This window comes from Hypomesus transpacificus, chromosome 14 (assembly GCF_021917145.1).
Source record: "Hypomesus transpacificus isolate Combined female chromosome 14, fHypTra1, whole genome shotgun sequence".
Classification (NCBI taxonomy): domain Eukaryota; kingdom Metazoa; phylum Chordata; class Actinopteri; order Osmeriformes; family Osmeridae; genus Hypomesus; species Hypomesus transpacificus.
In genome coordinates this window covers 6076809-6084019 of record NC_061073.1, presented here as the reverse complement: position 1 = coordinate 6084019, position 7211 = coordinate 6076809, and the positions used below count along the sequence as shown (strand labels likewise).

The 7211-nt window shown below is 45.0% G+C and overlaps 1 protein-coding gene across 2 annotated transcripts in view; it reads left to right on the top strand.

Annotated features, from left to right (window-relative positions):
• Window positions 1–343: 343 nt before the first annotated feature.
• sema4ba (sema domain, immunoglobulin domain (Ig), transmembrane domain (TM) and short cytoplasmic domain, (semaphorin) 4Ba) overlaps window positions 344–7211 on the top strand; it is a 35910-nt gene continuing 29042 nt past the window's right edge. The window contains exons 1-3 of one of the 2 annotated variants that reach the window (XM_047035017.1): window positions 344–521; window positions 2880–2959; window positions 3123–3224. The gene's annotated coding sequence lies outside the window, so the exon portion shown is untranslated. The remainder of the gene's footprint in view (window positions 522–2879; window positions 2960–3122; window positions 3225–7211) is intronic. The other variant, XM_047035016.1, reaches the window with a different exon arrangement.

Here is a 7211-nt window from a genome sequence, read left to right as displayed (position 1 = left end):
GTCCTAACTAAGTGCACAAAAGTGTTTTTCATTTATAGACAGTTCAGAACTCATTTCAAATGCAAAAGGGAAAATAGAATGGAAGAGGAACTACAAAATGGTCAAATTGTTGTTAACTGGAAGTACTAGTCTACTTTGGTTATTCCCCACACACATAATGTATATAGATACAGAAATGAAAACTGAGTCAGGGTGATTGTGTGGGTGTGTATCCTGCCTTCTCGTCTGTCTCCCTCAGCCCCCCTCCCTCTCTCTTTCTCTCTCTTTCGCGCTGACAGACTGTGAGGGGGAGGGGCCTGTGTCCAGAGGGAGGCAGGTCTGTACTACGACAGCGTGTCAGACAGTCAGAAAGAGAGAGAGAGAGAGAGGATGCAGACACAGAGCAGGCAGCCAGGGCTTTAAACAGTACCTGCTCTACGTCGGATAATCCGCCTGCTCTTCCCCAAGGGAACTTCTTCTGACTCAAGAGAAAGGAAATTGTTGTATTTTTTAATATAGCTGTGGTCCAGTGCTGAGAGAGAGTGAGTACAATCCCCCCCCCACCTCTAGATAGGCTGCTCTTGTGCACTAATTTACTGTGCTTTGCCCTGGCTGCGTTAATCATTGATGTGAGTGTCCTGGGCTTCTGGTTACCTAGTGAGATGACGACACTGCTGTCCTATCATTTTGCTGCTGGAGCAGGAAGCCCTATGGGCAGCTCATGGTGTCTGCTATGGCTTATTGGTACTGCTCTGCTTTCTCTTTCTCTCTCTGCCTCCCTTTTTCTTTCTTTTCTTTTCTCTTCTCTTCTGTCTTTCTCTGTCTTTCTGTCCTGTACACTGGGCAGAGTGTGTGCTGACATGAGACAGCCTCTCTCTCTTCCTCTCCAAGTTTTTATCACAAGGTGATAGCAGGGCAAAAGGGATCGTTAAAGAGACCACTCTGGTACGCCTTTTCTTAAAGACGTGTTGTCTTTTTGATCAAGCCTGGTCAGCTTTTTATTTCTTTTGAAAACCCCAGCTTTTCACCTGGGTGTATTTAAAATAGGCTGAAGTTGGGTGTCAGTTGAGTCAGTATCTGTAGGAGAGCCACGGTTTTCTTTCTGGATTTGATGGCTTAGAGCTCCAGCTCTTTCCAGCCAGGCCAGAACTCAGGGCAAGGCAAGTGTGTGACTGGGAATGGGGCCTCTCTCTGCAGATAGGAGTGAGTGAATGTGGCAGCCAGTGCACACATATCCTCTCCCTGCACGAGAACTTCCAGTGAACTCCGAGGCATGTGGTAAAATTGGCTTTTTAAACGGAGGGAAAAGATCAGAAACAAAATTTACGGCCGAGACTGTGTTGCTGTGGTAATGCCTGGGCTTTCTTGGCGGTTGTTGGTAAGTGGAGAAGGATGGTTTTGGTGGTCTGGCTTGGGATGTTGTGAAGTCAGGATTTGATGATGTGGGGCTGGCAATGCAACTGCAGGTCAGGGGCTGCAGGTGTTAGTCTGGAATTCAAACGTTTCTCTGCTGAGCAACAGTGTCCTCCTTTTGGCTACCGTTGTGTTAGAGGAGGAGTGGTTGAGACAGAAATGTAACAGAGAGCGGAATCAGACTAACTGCTACTGTGCTCTGAAGCCGTCCTTTCTGATAAAGATATGGATTTCCAAGCACCTGACAGTTGAATTTTACCTCAGTGTGAGGTTCACTCAGAAACAGGTGGGTTACAACCCAGATAAGCGGTTTAGATTATCATGTGTATCAGATGTCATCCATTTGTATCATGAAACTGGCATCTGCCTGCACAACGCTGTATATACTGTGACTGGAACACGATGATTGTGTGGTTCGTGTGGCATGAGGAACTCGGGGCATCTTCCTAAGGCCAGCTCATGTGATCTTGTGGGTGGATCCTGCAGTATGGGAATGGACAGCTGGACAGGAGAGCAGCCTAGTCCTTCTAGCTAAGGACCTGGTTGAATAGACACACAGCAAGAGCATATAACAAACACAGAAACTGTTGCAGAATCGGAATAAAGAAGCACATTCATGCCTTTGACGAACAAAAGGGAGTTCTTCTCACTGTGGAGGGGGCGGAATTATGGATTTCTTGTTTTTTTATTTTTTTTATTATACAAAGAGAGCAATTTGTTTTCTAGTCTGGGCCTGTGTGGACACTTGTTGATTTTGTCGGACTTTGATTTGCTTGGAGAAAGCTTGTCCAGTACGGATGACCTTGGCCCTGTGTTTTTTTGGGTCTGATCCGCAAAAACAACAGCTGGCAATGGCATTCTGGGTACCAGGGCCTTGACAATGGAACTGCCTGTATGACGCTGTCAGAATGAGTTTGGCTCGTTGGTAGAGGACGGTGCCTGCTATATCAATACAACTCCAGTCACCAGCAAGTCACTTCTAGCATCCCAAAACAGATGGAAATGTCATTATGCAGCATAATGTAGAATCTTATAGGAGTGTTCAAAGTCCAGAATAATAGAAAAAAAAAAATATCCGTGCTGGACCATCATTGTCCTAAACAGGCCTAAAGTAGGCCTAAATGATATATACTTCTGTAACACCCTGCTGTTGTTTGGAACAGTGGAAGGCCATGCGTTTGATGTGCTGCTCCTCTCATAAGCAGCTAAAGGGCCACAAAGCAAAAATGAATAACAGTTCTCCTGTGGCCTGATGGGCTGATGCCCCACACTGTTACAGCCCTGGACAACCTGCTACAGATTAGTGATTTCCCAAAGATAAAAGGCGTAGAAGAGATACATCACAGTGGAGTATCCTTGCCTGGCATAATCCCCTATACCCCAGCCACACTCAGACATATGTTTCCAATCATAGTCCAATCATATCCCAGGATCCATTTTGTGTGTGTGTGTGTTACACTGATTCCTCTTCTTTTATCTTTTGACAGGTGACTAGTGACTACCTGTGTGCAAACTGAGTTTGTGTTTGAGCCCTGCCCTGTGTTGTGGGATTTAACCACAAAATGAGGTCAGTGCAGTAGTAAAACAAGGAATGTAAACAAACTTCAGTCTCACATTGCACTACCTCAGTAGTATTCCGCGTTTTAGTAGTAGAACACTTCTCTAGATAAGATGTCTGTGAACAGATCCCTTCTGTCATATGGCACTTCATGCCAGTGAATTTTATGCAGTTGGCTGACTGTCGGCGTGGGAAGTCAAGAGGATCGGCCGAAGAATGGCCAGTCGCTTACAACCCGATGGTTCAACTAGGGCCTTCAAGGAGTCCTGTTACTGTAAGTTTGCTGATGGGAACTAAAAAACAATCATTCTGTGAGCACAGCAGCCTCTTGTGTTTTTCCCAGTTCAAGCAGCGATGAGATGCGGGAAGTGACTGGGGACATGGAACTTAGCCAGGTAGCTGTGTTTGCTCGCCTGTCTCCTAGACCCACTCAGACGGGCCTTTCAACCTTTGGGAGACACGCTTAAAAACACTCCACTTGTGGACTAGGTGTCTAGGGTTGCGTGGATCTTTACTGTTCATGTACACTGGCGGAATCGTTTGGAGAAAACGTGTGGAATGTGTGGACGCTTGCATCAGCGTTTCTTAGCGCGTCCGCATGAGAATCGGAAAAAAAATTTCAGCGGTCGGCGTCAGTCACCCTCCACTTCACACCTGTTCCTCTGGCATGTCCATGTTACATGCATTACACGCTGCTATTTTAAACAGGGCCGGCGGAATGTGGATGTCTGTACCTCTCTCTCTCTGTAAATGTGTGCGGTAAAAATGAACACAGTGGTACACGTCGAAACTGCGTCTGTGTGTTTTTGTATGTGTGGCGTTTGCGACACCAACGTGAGACGAGTAAGGAGTCGGCAGGTTGTTCCTTCCCTTCTGTGGTGATATCATATCTCTCAACATTCCAGGTTGGGTTCTTTAGTCCACCAAAGGCGCTACTGACCCTCCCATATAGACTACTGCTGCCCACTGATCAGAGCATGCTTACTCTCTGTAAACAAACCCCGGATTACTTGAGGGAACCAAGACACTGGATTCATAGGGTTTCTATGGAAGCAGACCCTTTGATTAAAAGTGCATAAAGTGTTGATATTACATGGCTGAAATACACTGTACTTTCATAACCTTGACTGACGGTAATAGAGAGTATAGTGTGACGTGTTTAGCTGTCCCGTTCACAGAGCTAGGAGTGAGAGATGAGCACAGTGAAGAACAGGCAGGAAGGGATGCTGGGATGTGAGCATGTCACGCATAGCTGGAATGCCCAAACAGAGGAATATGTGAGTGAGTGGATGAGGAGTGTGCAGGTCCCAGTGCAACCCTACTCCCCCACCCCTCCTCTCTCCTCTCTGTCTTCCTCTATGTATTGCTGTTTAATGAATAGAGGACATGTACAGCTCTCTGCTCTCCTCTTCCCTCTGCCCTCTACCTGACATCTAACTGGATGGTTAGGACATACCCCTCCAAATATTTTTACCCCTTGCCCAAACCCCCAAAATCCCTTTTCATGGTAATGCTGACAGGCCTTGACTTGAATTACCGTGCGTGTCCACTACAGCGGCGCGGAGTTTCATTGAAAATGGATTGGAAGCCGACGCTCCGCGACGCTCCGCGACGCTCCGCGACGCTCCGCGACGCTGTAGTGGACACGCACCGTTAGTCTTGTATTAGATTAGCACATAACTATTGACACAATTAGGAAAACTTGGCACACAGTGTCTCTTCCCTCCATAATCTGTTTCAGTCTTTGCATGCAAACAGATATTAAACTGTTTCACAGCATGATAACATGCCTCTTTGCCTAATGTTTTGCAACCGGTATACAGTACATTAAACACTCTAAACAGAGAGAGACAGAGCTGGAGTGGAGCTCTGACGGTCAAACAGTGACAGTCTAAAAGCTTCTTGTCGTGAAAGCCTGTAACCCATCACAAGCATGATTTCGGTGAGAGTCCCGGACAGTACACTCTAGGCTGAATAATTCATCCGAGTGGATCAAAGATGGGATATATTAAGACACAGTGTAAAACATCTTCTGTGTAAAAATAAAAAAACAAAACATCCCATCGCTGTGGCTTTCTGCAGTGTGTGGGAGGCAGGCCCAGCATCCTCTCATCCCCTCTGGCAGGTGTCCACCAGCACCTGGGCAGACTGGGAGACTGATACAGATATGGTGTTGGGCCAGACATCTGGCAGGGTGAAGCTGCTTAGCATGCAGGTAGCAGCTCACAGGAACTAACACTGTTGACTTTGATTCTCATTTCTCCCCACTGCTGCCGGCGATGGTCGACAGAAGAGAGGGCGTATGGTCTGATTGGTTCAGGTCACTAAGATATCTTCATACTGCCTCTCAAAGAGGCTCTGCTTTAGCCTGACTAACACTGTTCCCACACTTATTTGGACTTGGAGTATGTAAATGTAACAGTTTACGGGCTTACATTTAGCACATATGAACTAAAATAACCCTTTTATTTGACTGAGAAACAGAACTGTCTAGTATGCAATGTTTATGCTTCTAAAACCTGAAATATATTCAGGAGATAATGTTTGTGAAATTGCCTTACATTTCTCCAAATATGTTCATTGTCTGAGGTATGTCTACATTTAGACCCCAAGGCAAGTAGGGTGAAGTGCCTTGCCTATGGACACAATGTCATTTGGTGTGGCCGGGAATCGAACTTCACCAAAAATACAAACCTTTAGATTACTAGCCCAATTCCCTAACCGCTCGGCCACCATAATTTCTGTACTCTTCCTCTGATCAAATGAGTTAACTTTTGTAGACAAAATGTTACGATTAGGATTAGACTGTGAGTCTCTTTTTAAACCTGAAGCTACTCTAGTACTGACTACTCTCAATATAATCTTCGTGATTGATTTACTTTAATAATATCTCCCATTTTTTTTCTTTTTTTCCAAAACTCATAGCCACATTTTATTTGACTTTAGTTGAATTGACAAAATAGTTGGTCTTAGTCGTGTCTTATCCCGCTCATTCCTCACTGGCATTGATGCAATCAAAGCCGTCTGTTTGGTGACGTCGCAGCAGACAAGCCTTGACCTCCAAAGTTGTGAAACCAGGTGAAGCTGTCAAAGGATGTTGATGCTCTGTGGGCTCTTTAAGATCACTGAGGCTTTCCTGGAACAGATAATTTCACTCTCATCTCTCCATGATATCAACTCCCACCTCCATGCATCCAGGCCGTCTCAGGGCCCAGGCCTCTGTGTGGACGCGTCAGGACTGATTGAATCTAACACGCTCTCCTGTGTGGGCCTTTCACAGCAAACAATGGCTGGAAGAATGTCAAGGAGCCTCTTGAATTTGAATCAGAATGAGCTTTATTCGCCATGTAAGTTCACATAAACAAGGAATTTTCTGTGGCAGGAAGGTGCATACAATAAACATATAAGATCTTAAATATAAAAAGTATAAAAAGGACAACAGTCTAAATAATTCTAAAACAATATTATACAATGTAAGATCTAAAATATAAAATGAGATGTTAAATAAAATAAGAGTGCAATATGACTGTTAATAAGAGTGCAATATGACTGTTCATATTGCAGAAGGTCGTTCATTAACCAACTGGTGCAGATCCAGAGCCGCGAGCCTCCAACAACTACCCAAATATGGCTTTTTGACACCAAGATCAGGGCTGATACTGTATTTAAAGCAGTCCAAATGGTGACTTCACACCTACTGCACAGTGAGGATTCACTCACACCCTCTGACCCAGGAGATTTGCCTGTGTATCTCTACAGTTGCACTGTCATCTGATATACTGCTAATCCCCATCCTATGCCAGTTTGGTTAACTAGAGCAAGCGATCAGAGTTTCAAACTATTTGCTCAATGATCAAGGGAACATTTTAATATACAATGTTAAGAGAAAAAAACAAATTGACTAATTGATAATGCACAAGTTAACAGAGGACCTAGTAAACCACAAATCTATTGGGATTGCATGTCTAACAGGATAACCATTTGAGTGATAAGACCCTGCCCTCTGATGGACTTCAAGCCAAGCTGCCCTCAAGGGTCAAACCTGGTTGTCTAAGATGGTGGATACCATTGATTGGAATTTGCCCTAAATATCTGTGTTGCAAAGGATTCACAACATGGCTCGGATAACTAGGATGCCGACGTCTTGGTAACCTCTGAATCTTTACACTCAGGAATGTGCAGCCCGTCATTGATCTCTACAAGTGAGGTCACTGAATGTGGAGGGCAAACACCCTCCCATAGACCTCACATAGGGGACCCA